Source organism: Diuraphis noxia, unplaced genomic scaffold, assembly GCF_037042655.1.
Source record: "Diuraphis noxia isolate RWA-SAM2 unplaced genomic scaffold, SU_Dnox_SAM2 contig0013, whole genome shotgun sequence".
NCBI lineage: Eukaryota > Metazoa > Arthropoda > Insecta > Hemiptera > Aphididae > Diuraphis > Diuraphis noxia.
This window is the reverse complement of record NW_028301723.1, coordinates 355,987-380,568: the sequence shown is the minus strand read 5'-3', so window position 1 is coordinate 380,568 and position 24,582 is coordinate 355,987. Positions and strand designations below refer to the sequence as shown.

The 24,582-nt window shown below is 31.2% G+C and overlaps 1 protein-coding gene across 3 annotated transcripts in view; it reads right to left on the bottom strand.

The window, feature by feature from the left end:
• Window positions 1-24,582, bottom strand: part of LOC149054019 (protein muscleblind-like) — a 183,975-nt gene that overhangs the window by 31,351 nt on the left and 128,042 nt on the right. The gene's annotated exons all lie outside the window — the stretch shown is intronic.

Below are 24,582 nucleotides of genomic sequence, written 5' to 3'. Positions count from 1 at the left end.
CCGGAAAAAATATCCCCGGAAAAAATAACCCCGAAAAAAAAACCCCCGAAAAAATAACCACGCGAAAAAATAACCACGGAAAAAATAAACCTATAATAAAAATGATTTGTAAGTAATAAAGTATAAATTTGTAAAACAATGTCAATAATATATAAATAAAAAATTCTCATTATAAACGTGGAATACAATACAATTTGTCAATTTGTCAATTATTATATAATATAATAATTTGGTTGTAAAGTATAAATTTGTAAAATAATGTCAATAATATATAAATAAAAAATTCTCATTATAAACGTGGAATACAATACAATTTGTCAATTTATATAATATAATAATTTGGTTTTAAATTACCGAATTATCACATTACATTAAATTTAAGATAAAGTTAGTACTGTTAGTAGTACCTTCCTTATCCGTTATAATATGTCACTGTACCTAGCTATTGTAGGTATATCTGATCGATATGACAGACAGACCGTGCTTTTAATCGTTTTTATCGTAGGTATACAATAATTTATCATTAAATCCAAAATTAATATTATTTGTGGGAACATAACAATTGTACGTAGGTAATAGGTATGTTATACATTTAGATTTGAGATTAATTTGAAAACTTATATTAACTTATATTATGGGGTTATTTTTTCCGTGGTTATTTTTTCGCGTTGTTATTTTTTCGGGGGTTTTTTTTTTCGGGGTCTAAATTTCCGGGGTTATTTTTTCCGTGGTTATTTTTTCGCGGTACCGGTTGCGCACCAATGACTCAACGTCGTTGTAATCGAGTCAAATATTACTTTTTGTTTGAGAGGAATATACATATTTTATAACGTGTGTGACGTGAATATTTTGAGAGATTTTTTAATGTTATAAAAGTGCTGATTAACTAACGATATTAATATCTCTTAAATAATTAAATGCTTTTGAAAATATGAAATGCATATACCTATTTAATACCTATAGCTACATATTTTAGTTAGTATTAAAGTAAAAGGGTGTAATCACTTTAATCGTTAATTTCTAGCTGTAATAGATTATATACAATAATAAAATGTCTCATAATATTTGGATTCAGTTTTTACCTAAATTTAATGATCTACTACATTGAACCACGCGAATGACGAGAGAGGATACCAATCGGATATTCAGATTGATGTGCGACTATTACTGATGTTTATCATTTTAGTCTTAATTCTTTCGTTACAGGCTTACAACACTGACGCATATTAGTATTATTATATTATTATATTAAACATTTGATTCGACTGATTCGTTATTATTATATTCGAACAAATCAGTTTTTTTGACGAAAACCAATCTATGTTTTGTCTTACGAACCAATAAAAATTGTAAAGTTATAAAATATTATTCGTCGACAACAGATTGGCGATATCTATGTGCTAAATTTTTTGCAACATAAATGTGTTGTAAAGTATAAATAGTGGTTTTTTTAAAATCGATGACAAAATGTTTTCTATTCTTTTCCAAAATATCATCTACTTTCAAATTGTTACCCAATAATATTAATGTTTAGATAATCTGTCTAATCTTAGTCTATAATCAGGAATATACTTATACAATATGATAATGTCAGACCAGAGTCGACGTGTTCTAATGGATTTCTACAGAATTTCGAAAAGTACGCAACAAAGAACAACGGTTATGAAACGGAAATACCTGTAAAATATTTTGAGATTCTATTTCTTATTATGAAATTTTGGTGAGATGTATCGTCATTATATTATTGTTATAACAATATAATATGGGAATACCGTCGTAGTAGAATATAATAATAATATTGTACGGCAAGACGTATTATTGTATTTATATTAAAATATCTTATTGCTCATAGCAGCGAGTGATGATGCGGCGTCAACCCATTTTTCTATTTTGCATCAAACACCGCCGTCGTATACTAATGAATAATGATTTCTCGGCACTCTTACAACTTTAATCATCGTGATGATAATATCATAAAGATTTAATATGATATTATATTAGTCCGAGTGCGTGCAGTCTCTATAATAATAATATTTAAACACAAAGTCCTATATAATTATTTAATGCGTATAGGTACCTATAATTATTGTAACTGAACCGCATTGATGATAATATAAAATGATATAATTTTAATTGTTTGTTACGTTGTTTTATGTTATAACTTATAACTTAATGCGTAGTGTTACATCTTACTACTTTATTAGATCAAAAACACGGTTGATTGGTCAAATGGCACAGCAAAGGCTCATCAGATTAAAGGGCTTATGCGCATAAAATGTCATGTACCTACACACACTCTCATAGACGTTATACCTATACATCATATGTATACCCATAGAGTATAGTTAATTAATTTTAAAAAAAGCAAAGAGAAATTCTAACCTAACCTCTAATTTAAGATTTATGATTTATGAGTTGTCATAGTATATTATTAAAGTTTTTCGTGTGCAACAAAATGTTTTGAATTTATTTATGGTTATATCTTTACAAATTATAATATGTGTTTTAATGTCATGAAAAAAAAAATATCTTTATTGTTAAACGTGATGTACCTTGTACCTACCTATAGCCTAAATATTTCATTGGCTAATAATAATAGTGAATAATAATGTACTTTTGTTTTCAAACCTAACTGAATTGTTGTTAGGACGAATGATACAATATCGTTCGTTATCTATCTTATTGACACATGATACGTTTAAAAAGTTTTTAGAATTCTTTTTGTAAAAAAGTTCAGTTCGAGCTCTACCTGCATGGAAATTTCAAGAGTATCAATCTCTCTGGTTCGTCCACAAAAATCATGTATCGTAATAAAACTGATACCCATATTTGTACAAAAAATTTCGTCATACCATACCGTATTAAATAATATATGAATGACGATCGTCGTCATCCATCACCATTACTTTGGCTTAAAGTGCATAATTTAAGCATGTACCTATAATATCATATTGTGTGTAGAACGTTTCTCTAGAAAGTTTGATAACGTTAAATTCGTAACCGTGAATCGATCGGGGGAGAGGAGGCATTGTAATACGTGACCTGCAATGACGCACTGTATTGTAATAATATAACTAATATGCCTACATAATAATATATATATATATAATAAAATTAATCTTTGATCGGTGTAGGCTTTCTTATATCTAAGTATACACGTGATCCATGTCACGTATGTATATATTATTGTGAGAGTCGGCAAACATATTCGGACATGTATACTATACACAACTGCAACGATGATAATATTATAATAATATGAGGACTGAGGGGCAATGGCATGAGAAAAAAAATCTGTTGATAAGATTGATACCGCCCGAATGCATTAAGTACCTTAGGTATCTTTGGGTTAAATCGAAAATTAAAAATCAAAATTTTGGCCATGGTAGGTAAGTGTCAATAAAACCATAACCATAATAAAATATTGGTACGTATTATACCAATGAATATTAACGACCTGGCAGTGTTGTAAAGTAGGTGTTCAGTAGGTTGAGTATTATTCGTAGGAGTTCAAATATTTTTTTAGGTATTGAATATAATACATTTAAAAAACCGTCCATTGACAATAGTAGTTGTGTATTTATAAAATAGGTAGGTAGGTATTTTATCATATTAAATACGAGTATTATAGTAAATTTCTCTAAAATTTCGTTTTCCGACTTTTATCAAAATGTTTTATAATTTTTAAAACAAACACATTAAATAGCTCTACTACAATATTTAAAATTGGAATTTTTTAGTACTTATACGAATATATTAAATTGTATAATGTAACCTAACAAAAGAAAATATTTTTTCCAACTCTGTGCGGTCTTTGTCATAAATATATAAGTAATATCATAATATGGGTTATTTTAATTGTATTATTTTCTTATATTTATTGGTAATTAATTAAATCAATTAATAATAAACATATGTGGTCACCTATAAATTATTATTTTCGTAATCTGCAGTTAATCGAGCAGAGTCCCTCTGCCAGAGTGCGTTGGTGTTATTGTTATATTGTCGGAATTTATTGCACGGTCGTACGATATGATTTTCTCGTCTTAATTTTAACGGATTATCCTGACAACACTTTTCCAGGAAATTCGCAAGTTCTACAAGTTGTGAATTACACGATTGAAAACTGAACGCTTTGGGTCGTTAATGTTTCTTCCAATAGTTTTTGTGAAGAAAAAAAATTGTTACAAGAGAGCGAGTGAATGTCAAAGAAATATTACATTATCAAGCATTTTTAAAAATATTTTTTGAGTTATTATCTGACTTATATCTACAGCATGATATCGCTATTCGAGTGCAATGATTTATAACCGCTTTCCGTATCATAAGTTCGAGTCCTGTAGGAAACTTAAAATACTTCGTATGAGTATAAACAATATTTTTCTGTTTATACTATAGGTATATTGTAGCCATGCACAAAACGCAAAATGTGAGTACACTCGTTATAATTGTTAATAGTAATACCGTAGGGATTGTAGCACTTTTAATCATAGTGGAAGGTACAAAGGTACCGTATCATAATGTTATATGATTATTTCCAAATCCGAAATTTAGATTATACAATCCAAATAACAGTTAGATTTTAAGAATTCATCAAACACATAAAATTCTATCTGTAACTAAACATATTATAAACGATATTAATACTGTTTGTACCTATACTTAAATTGTGTACGCCTTATACGAAACGCATAATAAATGGATTTGTAGGTACACTCGTTAAAATTGGTAATGGTAATATGGTAATATATATTGTAGTCCGTATACGGTGGAGGGTTTGCTGCACTTTTGAAATATATTCATAGCGGTACTTATTTTGTAATACGAGTATTAAACTATTATTTCGAAATCTAAAATTCAGATTGTACTGTCATGCGACAATATTTTACTATTACCGATTTGTCCATTTACAAATAACTGTGCTTAAATATTAAGAATCCAACAACCACGCCATTTCTCAGTTATTTAAATGATTTTTTTAGTATACGATCTCTGTGTTTCCATAAACATAAAAGAAAAAAAAAGATTGTATAATCTGCACTTGGTATAATAAACATCAATGATTTTCTATTATCAAGCGTTCCTTGAACATCAAGAATAATTTTATGAATAGTACATGAGCTTTATTCAGCCTGGAAAACAAATAGTGATATGAAATATATAATTTAGTCGTCGGTAGAAGTCCGATTTATTATTAGTTCATAATATATTTATGTAAGCAACTAAATAATATTTTGAAAGACATTTTTGTCGTCTACTCTTTACGGGACTATGTGTAGGTACTACCTATATACTCACTTGGAAATATCAAAGCAATATTTAGAAAAAACAAGCTAGTCACGCAAATTATTATAATTTGACGTTGTTTCGATAAAGAAATTGAATATGTAATAATAGTGGAGCTTGCTAAAATATTATAACCTACCTGGTAGTAATAGGGTTGGACGATTCGCTCCGATGCGATTACATTACGTGAGACTATAATATATTGTATATTGTACATATATTGTTCACTTGTTAACCAAAATGTAATGACTGCTACGCATCCAAAACATAAAACTCTAATATTATGAACGGTTGCAGGGAAGCCATGTTTTTGGACGGTGAGTTTGTAACAACTGCAGCAGTACAAATAATATCTGGCATGAGATCTTATAAATTTTAAATCATTATTACTGTCGGCTTGCACAACAAGTGACCTGCAATTTGCATCTGGTTCGCTCTAAAACGATCCGAATGGAATTATATATACGATAATCTATTATTATACGTATAGTAGTTACCTGCAGATGACGTCGCATCAGCTATAAATATTTTATAAGCAATTCTGTAATGGATTAAACGCGTTTATGCGTTTACGTCATAGAAGATAATAGTAATAATAATATGTTTAATTCATTTTGCATTTTTTTTTTCACATTCTTTCTCTGATAGCCTGTTTTCCGTAGAACATATATTATTATACGAGTACATTGGACATTCGAATACTTGCTAGAAATTTGTTTATACATTTTTTGTTTTTACACCTTTAAAACGCAATAATGGGTATCGGATTATTTCGGGTTCACTCTATTCGATTAGGTTACATGATGTTTATTTCCTATCGATATTGTTCGGTCCAAACAAATAAAAATGAATTTTATGAAATAATAATAGATTATTGCTGTTTTGTGAAATGAATTTATGTTCTACGTACGCTGATTTTTTTCCTACAGGCCATGCTTGTGTATTATATATTATTATGTGTGACACTCGAAACATTACGATTCAATAAACATCACCATTAGCCCGAAATCATCGAATAGGCGTTCGAGGGAGTGGGATTTTCAATAAAGAAACGGTCTAACGAGATGGCGTTTATTTTTTTTCCATGGGAAATCTTTTTATATTTTTTCTCAGAACAAATCCACGTTATTCGCAACAATGATCAAGGAAGCCCAGCATTTTGTACTCCAAGGACTATGAAACACTAAACGTATAAGTACTTATCCCACCACCAACACTATTTCCACGGCCAAAAACGGTTTACCGATTTATTTACGATTCACTCACTCTCAACACTCGTTAAATATTACAAACAATCTAAAGAATTCGTAAATATTATGGGATTTTAGGTATATATTTAAATATGCAAAAAATCCGATTTTAAATAACTTCATTATTGATGAAAACAAAAGGGCAAAGCATGCTTGATTAATCATCCTGTATACAGTGTCAAATGTCAATATTGTTATAGATGTTTAAGTCGCGACGTGACTCATAAGTGGATAAAGAGATCAAATAATTTATGATTATGTACCAAAATCTAAAACAATAACTGAAAATTATAAAAGACCTATAATATGTAAACACTCCCATAACAGCATAAAACAACGCCATGCCTTCACGCGTTTCCCCTAAAAATAACCGCAATTACCAAAAACCTATATCACAAAATGAGACCTCTGAATAATTAAATAGTCATCGTAACTGTACCGTGCACGTTATTACATTGTAATATTCTCATACATAATAATGATATCAGACCGATGGTTGGTGACTATATATAGCTACCTATACTACCTAAATTATATTTCGTTCGTTTCGTCGGGAAATAGATAAAATATAATAATTTCCCGTAGTTTAATTCTGCATTCCGTCGAAACTAACGGTCGGTGATAATTTGCGCCATCTATAAAGTAAATAATATAATAATAATGTGGTACATGTGTGCGTGGCTCCATTTTAACCCGACCGGAATAGCAATTTGCACCACCATCAAATCTAATAATATCTTGTATATCATAATTGTCTATAGATTGTGTCGTTGTGATACATAATTTATATTATAATGTATATAAATATTTTGTATCAGATTATAAAATCAAACGATGATAATAATATTATTGCATAGATACGCTGTTTTTGTATTTTAACGTTCAAAAGCTGTCTTTTTAGTTTTTTTTCTTAGTAACTTTTGGAGCAATAATTTCGCAGATGTCAATAATGATATTACTCTTTTGCAATAATGTTTCCACTAGCTCCGTTAAACTTTATCAAATTCGCTCGGAAATAACCTGTCAATCAGGTGTGGATCTGTTTGTTTGTTTTTTTTTAGGGGAGCGGATGCGGGGTTGGGTAGGGGGAACATGTTTTTATTATGTTATTTTGTCACTAGCCCATAAATTTACGTCTCAGCATATGCTGACATTGGCCACGAGGGCAGTCCCTCTGTACCCCCTTCGAATCCACCACTGATGGTGGTTATGAACTTGTGCCTGCACTTGAACGCGGATGTTAAAATAATGTAATAATTTGTAGGTACAATAGGTACATATTAACATCACAAATAAAGTAAAACCAGCGGGCTGCCAAGACAATTAATATTTTATTTTCGAATATTTACACTGCGAAAAGGTAGAGATACTTCGTTATTTGGATAGTCGCACGATTATTCGCAATGTATCGAGCAGCCGCCGACGGTTAGGTTAGGCTAACATTATTATTATTAAATTTAGGTACTGCGTGTGAACAAAAAGTATAATCATTGTCTGTATATAATTTTAGCAGCCGCAGCTGCAGTGGCGCAAAGTAAAAGAGGAAAAAAAAATCATCGTAATACAAAAGATAATATTTGTACAAAACCGTTATATATACGAATGAATACAAAATATGTTTGCTCTATCTCCTTCCCCTCCCCCTCTCCCAACAATACACACACACCCGCCGCAGCGAACCGGGAGCTTTTGATATTGTTTTACTTTCCTTCGTTATTTTTTTTTTGTAATTGTACACACTGCGTTTAATGGTTATTTAATTTTTTTGAATTACCGACCACAAAGTCTCCGCCGGATGTTCAATTTATATCTCGTTTGTTTCGTTTTAGCTGCGCTTGCAATTATTATCGACCACGGCATTGCGGCCGATGCGGTGCGATTCGAACTCGGCTAAAAACAAGTCTCAATTAATCACTATTGCAGCGTGATTATTGCATATGGGTACGATCAGATCGGCGTGTGTGCGTTTACGGCAAATCGGGGATACAACGATGACGGTGGATTATTAATATAAATTATATTATTATTAATTATTATATGTGCCACTTACACCTATAGGCGGGTGCTAGAGCATGCAGCGAAATTGCAGGTTTCGGGTGCCGAGCACCACATAGAATTTGATCAGATATTGTTAGTAATATTAATGTGTTTCTTCTTGATAAATATTTTTATTTTACAAATACATTTATTAGATCAATGGACGAAACAACAGAAAGTTCACGTATGGAGCAAGTGTCAGCATTTGTATGTTTTCAAACTGTAGAAAATAATCATTAGACGTATCTTCAGAAACTAGGTCCAGGATTGACTAATTCTCGGACTGAATTTTGGTTCCCGACTCAATTTTCACTCTCGTCGTCAGGTTAGGTGAAAATGTTCACATCACAAGTGACGACTGGCGAGTGATATATTAACTGCGGGCAAATGCATATTTCTGGACACCCCAAAAAATGTATAAAAGTATTAAGTGCCAACATTTTTTTCAATATAGCTTTTGGGCCCATAGCAACTCACATTATCTTGCATTATTAAATATACATTATTACAGTAAATAGAAATGTTGGTCAACTAAAAATATAGTGGTACCTGGTAAAGAGGCCCCCCTCAAAAATAGACGAGATCAAACACCCGTTTAGGATCTATGTTCGCCAAGCCACTGTATATCACTATTATTATACTGATTGAACGGTTAAAACCTTTATACACTAAACACATTTTGATGGCGGGGAGGGGGATTTTCATTCAGACCTTCTGACGATTTTTTTCCAAGTCTTGGCACCCCATGATAGTATTATTTTTCTGTAGTCCATACGACGAATTAAAAATTGAGTCCGTCTTGCTACAGGATCTCCGCGGTCCTTTGCTACCGTGCCACACACATGTGTCTTTTTTGTTTACCATATGTTTAACCACACAATGTTAACGTTTTTTTCATTTTTTTTTTGCGTTTTTATTATTTTTTTTCCCAGCGTATTGCGTCAAAAATAATATATTTTAGTATACCTAATATGTTGTAGTGCTGCGCCAACGGTTAACCGAGATGATCGAATCGTCGAATAGCAGCCGCCGCCACTGCAGCAGACTGCGGTTTTAGTGCCTTCTAGACGGAATGGGATAAATGCTGGTGACGCGATTGGTATTTTTTATTTTTATCAAGAATCTCTTCTGTGGCCAAAAAGAACCGTTTAAACGAAAACCTTGATCGTTTAAAAAAAAAAAAAAAAATGATTTTCATTATAATATCTATATTAAATCGAAACGAAAATTGTACAGTTTCATTATTCTATTTCCTATAGCGTTGATTAATTATTTAATTTAGAAAATAAAACTATAGGTAACAATTACATAACATTAAAATAAATAATATTACGATTTCCGCACTGTAAACCTACGACGTACTAACTACTAATTTAAATAATGTCTTTTTATTTGAACAATTTTTTAAATCCTTTTAGTTCAGTTCACGTTACAACCCCATTAGCCGCAGTAAATGTTTTTTGAAGGCGTGTGTTGCCATGCCCAAAGTAATATATATATATACGTAACTAGGTCACCTCCGACTACGATACAGAGATTTAAATAGAATGCTTTTTATGAAATATTTCATTTTTTGCGGGAAAAAAATCATATTTAAATTAGATTAATGCTGTAGTTGAAAATTACCTAAGTTTATAATATAAAAATATTTCATCATAATATTATACGTAAACTAATTGCGGCCATTTATTTTAAATGTATGTACAGTCATTCTGCATTTATAAAAATGTTTTGCATTTTGGTCCAATGCCACAAACAACTATATATTAGCAGCTATTTTCATTAATCATTGATAAATATTAAATAGTTATATTCACGCATAATTAATTCGATAACTAGTTCAAAATACTATTCATATTCATGTCTCAGTTATGTCGTGCGATAAAAGATAATAATATTTTCATATTGCACGCAACCAGCCATACGACAACAGACAACAGAACATTCGAAAAATATTTCATTAAAAAAAAAAAAAATAAATACTATTTCTAACATCCTATGGAAATATACCACACAATATCGTGATGCATTATACAATTGATGTGAACAGCAGGTAAGTTGAGTCAGAATAAAAACGATTCAGAAAAGTTCAAAAGTTATTTGTTCTAACGTTTCTTTTTTCTTTAAAGGCCTAATTGCAACCCTCACTATTAATGTAAAAATAATTTTACAAATTAAATAATATTAATCATGATTTGTTATATACCTTTACTTGTACCTTATTACTATAACCTCAGAAAAAGCACTCAAAAGTAATCATCATAAAATAGTCACAAGAAAAATGTTTGGAAAAAATTATATTCTGTCAATTCTTATATAGTACTCAATATAATATAGTTACATAGATACATATTTAGTTTTAGATTTACTGGTTGCAATTTGAAAATAAAATTTTTTTAAATCAACAACTGAAATATGTTATCATAACTATAATTAAATTAACATAAATACATTTTAATTGTAAATAATAATTATAATAATTTACGATTATTGCAATAAATAATAATCGAAATTCGAAATGGTTTTATCTTAATCTCGGTAAAAATATTTTACACTGCATAATGAAATTTAAAGTAAAACGGGAATACCATATTATCTCCAAAATATCGATTACCTGCTTAAAATTTTGTTAGTGGTGCGTTTCTCACCTAAAACTACATTATAGGTAACTAGTAATCTTAGTAGTTAACCATAGAAGTTTGTGTTTTTACACTAAAGCAACATATCCGAGCAGGAGGTAACGCTTCCTTTCAAGAGACGCTCAAATTACTTTTTATCGATTTGCAAATTCAATTTTTAATCTTAATGGAACTGCGTGTAAGATTGGATGTATAGTCGGATGAGTTATTATTATTATTATTTTTTTGATTAAATTTAAATATTACATTGTGCATATTCGCGTATTAAATTTTCGCATTCGTCTGTATACCCAGGTTTATTTCTCAAACCATTCCAACATTTTATCATCTCCGTTAGTTATATACACATGTCATGGCCTACACTCCCTACCCATACCTTGTATCACTTCGCACTTTGTTAAAATTACAATTCCACACGTTATTATTACTTATTCATATGTTTATACTTTTACGTTTTTCTTGGTATTTATTCAGATATTCCACTGGCGCTTCCACTAGCTCTGGGTAGGCACTCCAAAAATTATAACCTCTTGTATTATACATTTACCTAACCGACTCGTTATTAATTCTATCAACCTCACGACAATATTCACACGCATTATGGCCAGGGCCGTAGCTGGAACAAATTTTTTGGTGAGGGGGGGGGGGGTTAAATCAAATAATATTTTCATTTTAAGTAATTAAAAAACACTTATTTAAAAAAAAAATCACATTTTACTATATTAATGCATTATAATTATTTTAAAGTAAATTTATATTATATTCAATATACAACATTATGAATTAAATTTATTAGTTGTAAAACATTTCGGGTGTGGGGGGGGGGGGTTGAACCCCTAAATCCCCCCCCACGTATACGGCTGTATATTATTATAAATGAGTCGACTGCTCTACTAATATTTCACTGATCGTACCACGAACTCAATATCATCGAGTATCATATTATTATAATAATATATTGACAATCATACTCAGTAGTCTTATAAACCAGAACTAAGTACCGAATAATATGATACTTTAGACGAAATCGGAAAATCTAATTTAAGCATCTTCTAATAATGGCAATGATTGAAAGTTTGATGTGTATCAAATACGTACATCAGTCAACTTGTTAGGTATGCATCAATAATAACTATCATTTTATCTGCCACGAAATGTTGACTTTAGTTTTGTCGTCCATCAATCTCAATGTAATGACTGTAAACTACTGCAATATACTGTAATATATCTACCTATTTTATTACTATATTAAGATTTCAGATTTTTGTGTAAGTACTGAAAATGCCGTAAATATGCAGTCGAAATTGTGATTATATTGTAATGCAATATGCAATGATCATTAGTCATTACATTCAAGTAATATGTGAAGAAAACAAATTTAACATTGTTTTAAATAACTAAAAAATAAATTAAAAAAATATTAAATAAAATATTACTAAAATTAACTTATTCCTAACCAATACTAACCTTATAAATAAATTTTAAAATTGAATAAATCCTACTCCATATTTTTAAGACTCAAACAATTTGTAAAAATTTGTAATTACCCTAATTTTCTTTTTTAATTTTATTTATATCTCTTTTACACTGCTGTAAACCTACTCCAGGCTAATGACCGGCGATGTCGAAGCCTTATTTCTAATAAAAAAAAAAAACCAGAAATGGATTATGATCCATAAATTTTTATTAATAAATTATGACGAAAAACCAAATATAATGAAAATGAAACAAATATATAGGTATATTATAACTCAAAAATCGGACGGCAATTGCAATCACATCACAAATTCCTCGACACCAACTCACGGCCTCAAACCCATACATGGCGCATATTATTGTTTATACAATCCAAGCGAGCTTATTATGCACATGCGAAATAATGACCGGAGAGCATATGCGGTATTTATGCGATATATTATAATTTATAATATTATGGCGCCCGCACAGCGAATCGCGTGTACATGTGCGAATAAATTAGTCGACAGCGTGGCTGAACGTGCAATCGTATATAATAATTCGGATCGCGATTAAATGTCGACGTACTGTAAATTGTAATAAATTCAATTATAGGAGATGCAGTGGCGTCGTCACATCTGTGCCGCCGCATGACGGTCAAACTGCAACGTGGCGCCGGTACACTGCACCGGTGGCGCGTTTGATGGCTGGGGGAGGGGTGGAGACTGAAAAATGCATAACGCACGACATCGTACATGGAGTGTGACAATAATATAATTATTCGCCTACACACACTATATTAATATGTGTATCGCACGCATAATATTTCATTATCGGCCCTTTTTTGACGCGGTCACTGCATTTCGGTGCATATATTATTATTATTATTATTATCTCTGATAGCGCTGTTCTGTACAGTCCTGCAGCTGCGGTGGTACTTACATATGTCGAATTTAGAAAAAAATTGTCAGAGACAATTTATGTACGATATACGTTATTTTTACCGAATAACCACCTACTCGCTCCGAGCAGATTTCCGTTTATTACCATTTACCATTCGAGATACTTTCACGATCTCGATTCCGCGATACATGCGATTTTTGTCGATGTACGAAATGCCTGCACCGGTGATTTCTATAAATTATTACAACTGACAATGTCATAATATCATTATTAACATGTGTGGATTAACGACATTTTAATTCTCTAATCGACAAACCTCCTTGTTGATACGGTAACGGGGAGGAACATGGAGGTGGAGGAAGAGTATACTGATAGTTGTGTATTATAAAAAAAAGTTATCGTGTTTCCTCCTGTGGTCCTGTGGTGATAATTCGTTATTATAAACCCGAGTACAGATTTGGCGATCGGGTGTTGGGTGGGGTAAAACGGACCTTCGAAAAACGTAAGTGCTGTGTGCGAATAATATATACGAAAATGCTCTTTACAAATTCCCGAGGGTCACATGCACGGCTGGCATTTGCCGTTTAAAAAGTTTTTTCCATTTCCATTTACGAAACCAAATAAAGACATACAATTTATTAGAAGTGATTGTTAATAACAAGTACAAAAGGTCATCGCATCGTGCCTGTTGTTCTTGGGGAGTGGTCTCTCTAGGAAAAGGCGACTCGACGGCGACTACGTAGTGAAACGAATTGGATGGCGCCAGTACGTTGGCAGACAGTATATCGCTGTCTATAACCATGGCAACATTAGTAGTGTATATGGTTTAAAAGTTAGATTACTGATTAAATACAATTATTCAAAGAGTTAGCGCCTAGCAGGGTGTATTGGGCGGGTCGTCGTGTACACGGTGTGAGGGTGCGGTTCAGGTGGATGTAATGATGGTGGTGTAAGTGGGTGAGGAGGGGTGGACATTCGTGTCGGGATTTACAATTTTTATCTATTTCGATCGGACGGCAAATAAAAAATAAAATAAAAACACACCCAAATAATAAACTTTAACAATACTTGTGTGGCGTGCAGGAAAGGAAATTATATATAGAATACTAATTTGGCGATTGTCGGACGGCAAAAAAATATATATACCTAATGATAATTGCGACATAGGGTATACGTATTTGGACTATTAGGAGACTAATCAATCGTCATTCGCCATAATGTATATAGCTTTCGAATATATAAAAGGGGAAATAACTTTGGTAAGAAGCTAAAGAGAACTATAATACAGGACGAAGTCTAAAATATAATGACTTACAATACATAATCCCTCCTCATCACCACTATTTCAGGATTGATCGCTTCCTGATTTGTTTATATATTATATTATAGGATCGATTAGATTTTTGATGTGCTAAGAAATTGCTTATAGTGGTCCTAAAACAAATATAGGTACTAACATTTTTATACGATATACGATACGATACATTTTTAAAATTATTCCAGGTATCTGCTTACCGTATAAAATTGGCGAAAAATCGTATCGCATACCTACAGAGTGATTCACTATAAACATGCTCAATGCTCATCCCCATTTTTCCTTTTAATAATGAATTTATTAAAATTATGATTTATGAAACTTTTAAATATATTAACCTACTTAAAGACCATATTTTTCAATATTTGAGATTTTCTTTACCCACTACATAAGGAAGTGCCCTTGTGATGATACAAATTTCTATTTAAGTACAAGTTATACTTATATAGTAGAAAAAGTAAAGCTCTTCCTTTTTGAAATACAGAAGTTTGAAAATTCCAAGTATGTGATATCTTTAAGAACACATTTTAAAAATTAAAAAAATCAGATATTGCATAAATGCATTGAATAGAATCAAATATTGAGTATGATTGATGAATTGCTCTGTATACACAATTTATACAAATTCATATATATATGCATTATTCATACAAAATACTTTATTGATAAGGTTAATGACTTTAGTATACATTTGCTATTACGTCTATCGGCATCAGCTCGTGACTTTTTCCGAAAAATATGTATTTTTTGAGATATTGGTTATAGGTTTTATACGTGGTAGCATAATATTTACATAGGAATATCAAGTATTAGTAGAATAAAAAGTGATATCAGTCCATTTTATAGTTATATATTTATATATATATATATATATATATATATGTCGATACCACTGATACATAGTAATATATATAGCAGCTCTTAAATGATAAAAGTTTTATTCAGTAGTTGTTTATCTATTACAATACACAACTATGTCGTATATCATATACGGTATATGTATAGTTTACTTCCGGGATACAAGCAACTCTATATCACTGGGCTTATATGCACTCACTTTTTATCATATTCTTATCAACCCTAAAATTCTTCTCTCTACGTTACAGTCGAAATGCACCTACACACCTAAGTAGGTATAACATAATAATATAGAAACGATAAGTTTACGAAATCCAAACACCGTCAAAAAATTCACTGATCAAAATATAAGTATAATAAGCCAAATCTATGTAACAATATATTTAATTATTAATTATTATTTATTATTGCTATACGATAAAATATGTAATCGTTAATTTTTTAAATGTTTTTTGTTTAAAATATCAGTATAAAATAACGGTAACTTTTCGAAAAACTTTTAAAATATGATTTAAATAGTTATTAACACAATTTAAATGGAGGAAATATTTAAGTAAAAGTATATTAAAATACTTTTAAACGCTTGAGCATATATTTGTACATTGTACATAAGTATTTTTTTTTTCAGATGCAATTTAAACAATGATAAATAATCATAAAATAAAATTGAAGTTTTTAGTATTTTTAAATATAAAACTACAAAATATGTATTCCGAATAAATTTTTTTCTGAATTTGCCTGTTTCAGATGCATTTGAAACGATATGAAAAAGTACACTTCTCAAAATTCAGAAAAAAAAAATTAATTGTAATTATAAGTATATTTCTGTAGAACACGCATAATAAAATGTGTACGGTGCATGCACCGACTACAATGCACTGTTGGTCCAATTGAATCTCACCAGCAGTTAAAAAAAAAAAAAAAAAAAAACAGCAGTTTCGTCCGTATGTGCATGCATTATATTGTATAATAAATATTTTTTTTATATTTTATTATTTCAGGTGCAGCATGCTGGTCCTCGGCCAGATTTTTACAATGCGCGTGTCACAAGAGCTCTGTTCACACTTCGCTGAACTTACCGGTACGGACACTTTTCCGACAACGGTCAACAGTTTTAATAGATTCCGATTTGTTTTGCATATATTATTACCTTCCAATATATTAATGTCCTGTGGGCGGCCACTGCAGTTGTTTAAATATCGTTACATAATGTAATCAGATGGTAAACGATTTCTAACGGCGAGCGCGTTTATCATATTTTTGTTTCTAAATAAAACACGATGCGCACACCATATACAACGTGTCAACATCTAAGTACAAAATTATGCGGTCCATACGCTCATACGCTACAACAACTGCGTGGTGTTGCTACACATTATAATAAATTACAATATTCACCGGAATGTAATGTTTTCCAATTGAATCGTTCTAGTCAGACGACCCGAAAACCACAAGTCATAATATCGTCGTTGTCGTCATAATAATATAATACATTCTGCTGCAGAGTGAGTTAATTTTTTCCGTTTTATCGCTTTCGTCTAACGGTAAAACGCAGTGGCCACCCTATAGGTATATGCGCACTGGATGATTCATCATGACGTATACTCATATTCGAGTTTTCTTTCAACTATTCGAAATTTCTATTCGTATTTCTCTAACTTCTTTGAATTCTGATTTTTGGAATTTTTAATCATACTAAAAACTGTATATTATTATGATACCTATTCTCGAATACTAAATTGAACTTAAGAAGCATACCGAGGAGGTGCAAAAATCTATTTCTATCAAAAAAGAGTCGATCTTCTCGGCGTTTTGGTATAAGTAATTCTTATGAAAATTTTGACGGCCATAAATTTAAATGCTAACGAGATGATTCATCAGTGCATAAAGTACCTATATATGATGACACTCCTCAAATAAATGATATAATTAATATGAATACTTGAAAATATATAGTCTTAAAGTATACTAAACAATCATGGTATTCCTAAGATCAGAATTTGAAAAAATAAAATTCGTGTAAAAAATCACACATGCTTTAGGGTGATAATCATGTTATATTACATTATATTATATAAATCTCAACACAGAGATAAAAAAAAAAATCGTATTAAAAATATGCATAATATATTATATTGAAGTTGGATCCTACTGGTTCTAAATTTATACTTGTGACCTCAGCTGCAGTATAGTATGCTATAAAAACGTTGTGCCGCGTTAAAATATGCAGTTTTCAACCTCCATGCGTGCAGCTGTACACCACACATAAATATATATTATTTCATTGTCATAACGAATCTCAAAATATAAATATCATGTCAAATTACACAGTTAAACAGCGTTGAACGTGTCTAGAAAGTTAGCGAATCTTGAATATTGTGCGTACACAGTCACCCTCGTGACAAAGTGCAGCGATTTAAACTGAGAACGATAACTTTCTTTATCTTGAAGAAAAAATCAAACGGTTAATATTTTCATAATAATGCAATACAATGTATTATGTCATAATGGATATGGTTATAATAATAGTATTTATGTATCTGTACCGACCACCAACACGATGACAGTAAGTTATCAGTTATCGTTGTTTTCATGGTCGTCGGGTTAGAGGCTTTGTGTTTACAAACTTTCCAGACACACCGATACCCTGCACCTCGTTCAACGATTCCGTCCGAAACGCGCATTAAACCTTATCCTATTAATATTACTACTATTTTACTACATGGCATTATTATTATTATTATTATTATTAGGTATATCGCATGAATACAAGTTATCCATTTCCTGCATTCTTTCGGATTTTGTATAGGTACTCAGTCTTATCAGTTATCTCGGCAGTGATGTGGATTTCATATGGACCATAAAATAAAAACCAGTGATTTCATATAGGTATACGAACACAACCTCAATTTTTTTTTATTCACGCAGGTTTTTACGATTAAAATACGAAATTTTCGATTAATTTTTTATTGCAGCGTCTTAAAACCACTCGTGCATAGTACCCACATATCCTCATACGCCCTTCGATCCGATGCGAAACACTGGGTCGAAAATATTTTAATATCGCGGGCAGAATCAATGCGGTACCTACTAAAACACGAATTGATAATGCGAGGATATTATAAAAATGATTGAAACGCTACGTGTAAAATGTTATGTTCGATGTGTCGTTTCCACTTGTTTCCACGGTGTTAGGTTCACTGATATCAAAACCGTTTATGTAAGAAATATTACTTTTTTCGTCGACTGTCGACGTGGTTTGCTCAACGCGACGCATTTCCTGAAGCTTTATAGGTTTACATAAGCTTAATGGCTGTTGACGGACTTGATGTATGCAATATCGCTGCAACGTTTGTGGGTGCGATAGGATAATATTATACGCTCCCGTCGTCAATACAGTATACGACAGCGATAATATATCGAGAAGGCTACTATTATTATTAGTATTGTTGTTGTTGTTGTTGTTGTTGTTGTCATCTGTTTGCCACGTCGACGATCACGCGTTGGTGGTGTGCAGTATATGATATGGAGATGAGGCAGCTTGTGATTTGTATCAAAATATATACGCGTATAATAATATATTAATATATTATGTTTATGCGATTCGCATAGAATTCGAACAGATATCAAAAAGTCCTATAAACTATTATAGCTAGTATACGCGTAATAAATTTGGACCGGAACCTAAAAAGTCACATTGCGACGATTTGAACCATTTCGGTTCACAATAACTTCCCTTCCACCCCGCCGCACAGACGGCGACCGTATAATATTATGGGAATATCTCTTAAAATTCGGTGTATACGAACCCCTCTTTTCATGGACGACATTCGTATTTGGGGTGGCGCGTGTCCAAACGTAAGCGATTTCTAAATTGACACGTCAAAATAATAGATATTGTCAAACGCGCCTACGTCACATTATTAAAATATTTTAATATAATATTATAATCAATATGTGTTTTTTTTTGTTATCTATACTACTTTACTCCAATTACATAATATATTATGTAACAGTAAGTATTATATCTGCCTATATAGAGCCACGCGTATATAGCTGGTGATTTGGTAAGTCAGTGAGTTAATCGTCGATCAAACATTTTCGAAAGTATGTTTTTAAAAATTTAATATCATTATATCTGTTCATTCAATTGATTGTTATATAAACCAACTAACGGGAAAAGACGTTTTTAAAAATATTTTATCACAGGCTCTCAGGGGTGCCATCGTAACACGTATAGATGAAAAGAGCATAATAATATACCGTAGGTAGTCCTATATTATTTCTTTAAAAATGCATAAGTTGAAGTCCGCTAACATTTCTGAAAAAAGGGCAGGGAACTCGATCTCCATACAGCTTTTCTCAAGCAAGTTTATAACCTAATATAATATGTATATAGTTATAATGTGCCTATTACCGATTACCGTTAACCACGTGGACCACGTATCGCTATACTGTTACTGAAAATATAATCTATGACAAATTACATTATTTTGGTTTATCGAAATATTAGGCGTTGACGAAACCACCACAAGCAAATGTTGACAAACTACACAGTAGTGGTCCTCTATACAATCTTTCACACACCTGCCGTGGCACATTTACGATTTTAGACGATTTTATCACATTTATTATATTAGTATGTTACACGCATCGTACGGTTTGAATCTTAAGTAAATACGTAAAGTAGTTAAACATTCGATTATGATAATAATAATATAATGGTACCTAAATGTTCGCTCCCATATTTTATTATATTACGACGATAGACTATGAGTAGGTACCTAAACGTGTTATCTGCAGCTAAGGTTGTGACTAATGTTTAGATAGGCTCTTACCATTCCATTTACATAATTATAATAATATAATATTAAAAGTACGTTTCGTTGTTTTTCGCTATAGGCCCAAAAGATACTGTACTGTTTTCCATAAAAAAGTTGTACATATCAATAAATTCTTCGAGACTCTGAGATTGTTTATAGCTTATTTTTACAACCCTTACAAGTTGCACAACCCATAGGGTGGCTCTCACAAATAAATTCAGTTTTCGTTCATGGAAATCGAAAATTTTTTTGTTTTTATAAATGGTTGCATTTGTCACAGATTTTATGACTATTTTAATTACTAGAAATGTGGCACATAAAATGTTTACAAATATATTTATTTAATACGCGCAAGATTAATTTAGAACCGCGAGCGAGCTCGAGTACCTATCACTGCTAGTGTAACGTGAACGTTTAATGCGTTTTTAAAAATAATATAATAAATAGGTAGGTGCTAAGAGTTTAATAATAAATAATAACAGTTAACCTAATCGACTCGACATGGCGTAATCTTACGCGCGGATGACAATCATTTATGGGCGTGTGCTGCGAGGTGAAGCAAGATCATCGGCAGTCTATATATTTCTAGAGATGTTTAATTATATATTTACAATTTACATTGCTATTAGTTACTTAATATATTTAATTTAGTAGTATACACTAGCACGGTAGTGTGAACTAACTTTGACCAAAAACAAATCGCAAAAATTCTATAATAGTATTAATAAAATTTCTTACGATATTATTGTAACTGCTATTAACTTTTGAGTTGATACTGACAAATCATAGAACGAAATGAACAATAAATGTGTGGTATAAAAAGCTTAAAATTAACCCAAAAACGTTTAAAATAATATTATTTATAGTAAAATGTAATAACTGACGGAACAAATTCCTTCAAATATCTATGATATAGTTTGAATTACATAAAAATAACTAAAATCGCTCTTTTTTCGTTTGAATATTAAATTTCAAAAGAATTTAAAAGATTGCGAATAATAGTATGTGTTTTCGATATTTTAAAGTCATTCTATAACAGTATACTATGACTTATATGAGAAACTTTATATTACATTTTCATTCCTCGTGTTTTATGTCATATAATATTTAACTGGCACTCATATGAAATTTAAACTATATATTATGAATATCAATAAGTACTTCAAAAAATCTAAAATTGAAAATTAAATTGTGATTACGAAAATAGTGGGTATTGTATAATATAAACTCGTTGAAAACTCCAAGTATTTACGATTATTCGTTTTTTAATATAAATCGCATCAGATAAAACCTAACCGATTTCGTCAAAAACTGTTACATCGTCCCGCTCGGAGTCTAAAATTTATTTTCGAATCACCAGCTGTGTGTAGATGCGAAATATTATAATATGTACACTGTACAGTGACGCCGCCGCGGACTATGTACCTACAGCAACAGGTACGGCTAATAATAATTTGTCCCCGAGGACTAATCACATCCGATTCCGCATCAAACACTACTAAATTATACGAGAACGATGCGCATATATACATAACGATAATAATAATAATATATAGGTAGGTGCCTACTGTCTTAAAATAATAATTATACATGGTCATGTTGGATGTATAATTTTGATTTTAAGATACAGCACGTTCCGTCTGTACCCTGTAATTTTTCGGGTATTGAGGACACCAACTGCCCCCTCCCACGCCAAAAATCGAAATAGTGCGTTCAAATAATATTTTCAAACGGTTGCGATTTCCTTAACAGTTTTTCTTTGAGGGTGCGAGGAAAAACAAAGAACACAAACCAAGTATATACCGAAGGAAATAAAATCAATATTTTACCGTGCTAGTAATAGTGACGCGTGGCATCATCTACCCTCGATTTCTGTTGCGTTCTAATACAGAACTAGAATATAAATCCGGACGAAAACTATTTTATTACGTACCTATTTCAACCTGATACATCTGTATATAGATACACTGTCATAGTATGTCGATTTATTGATTTACATAGCACAATGTCATCATAAATCATTGCGAGTGGAATTATATTTTATTTCGATTTGCAAATTTGATCGACGGCAAAAACGGAAAAACTTAATGACGACACACGCGCAAACGATTATTCTTTTGATGTACCTAGCGGGGAAAAAAAACCAAATATCTTCGTCACATCGTCACTGCAGGCTGTATGTACGACATATAAAAATAAATTTATTGCACGCGTCGTGGTGAAGCAGCGGCTAGATCAATGCAAAACATTGCGTGCTTCATTATAAACGAATGTAAGCACCATGGTTTCTAAACACTCGACTCGCCTTCAAGGCCTCCGGATTTTTGTAATATGTGTTGTAAGTGATGATGGATTCGTCGAGCGGAGATTTTTGAAAGTGTATGAAAAAAATGGAAATTTCTTTTGATGAGTGTATAGTTGACAATATAGTGATTGATGGTTATAACGTTATGAGTAGAAAAACGAGTCGGTCACCAAACAGTGAACGTTTAATATTAATTTGTAAGGGGTAATCCGGTTATATAGTTTTGTACAGGTTCTTAGGTACTTTTACCATACTTTTACCTTTTTACCATCATACACGGGAGAACTTATTCGTAGTTTCAGAAATGCCTACACAATATTAACCGTTCAAATAAGCGACTGGGTAGTGAAACAAATGCTGCAAAAGATACGACTTCGACGAGACCATTGCACGATCGCGTTAGTGGAATTAATTCATTTCGATTTCATTATTATTAAACGACTTGTCATAATATATAATTCACAGAGTTCACGACTTTATATTTTATATTCACGGAATGATATGTATGTAACAACAAATTGTACGATATAAATTTTATATATGTTATGCACGATTGAATTGTAATAAATAGAGTTAGGATATTTGTGACCTTATCAAAATACTGAAAAATGCATGCAAATATGCACAATAAATATCGAAATATGTAAAAAATTAAACATGACATTTTAAAATTTTATTTCTAATCCGAAATGTATTTAAAATTAATTTACAACTTTTTTATAACTTTAAACTTAAATACAAATATATAAAAATATGATATTTTGAAATTAAAAACATATAAGTAATAAAGATAAGTTGATTATATGTATACTACGGGTTTCATATTTTCTCATTTTCGTTAAATTTGAAACTGACTGTGCCTACCTATGGGTTTTTATTGAGGTTTATATTGTATTTAAGTTATTTTTTGGCGAAATATGCATTTATTTAATATAGTTTTGGCCAAATATGCATTTATTTACAATTTTTTTCAAAATATGCATTTATTCATAAAAATCCCTAAATTAATATGCTAAAATATGCAAAATAAAATTGAATGTATCTGATTCTATGCTGCACAAAACAAATTTGTTGCATCGGTCTGCAAAGTGCACGACTAAAAGAAAAAATATGCAAAAGTCATAAACATCCTAATCCTAGTAATAAATTAAGCACAAACAAAAAAGAGTTAGGCAAGCTAAGAATCAGTAGAACCTTAATAAGTATTATTTTAAATTTTCAGGTTTACTATTATACTCGATATGGATCGCGAGATATAATTTTGGATTAACTTGAATATAATGTGAAAAAAATTGTAATTTTTAGTTTGTTATAATTTATAATAATTGAAACCTATATACGACATGTCGATTAATATTAAACAATTATTATGGTGCACAAAGGAAACATTTGTTTTTAATCATCACTCACGTGTTGTATAAATTTCAAGTAACCGTTAGATACCAGATAGATATACGTAACCATGCTAACTTTAAGTTAGGCACGCATATCAGTTGCGTTTTTTGATTGAAGTTAAAGTTAACCTACTTTTATCTATAAAATTTGGGTCCAACACTACAACGACAAAGTTAGCATTGATTCGCACGGAAGGCTAATATATTGTAAACAAACTCCGAACAGCAAGTGGAAATAGTGCGGAATACACGATAATCCTCTCAAGGGGAGAATACTAATTGCATTGCTTTTACCCTTTTTGTGAATAACACTCGTC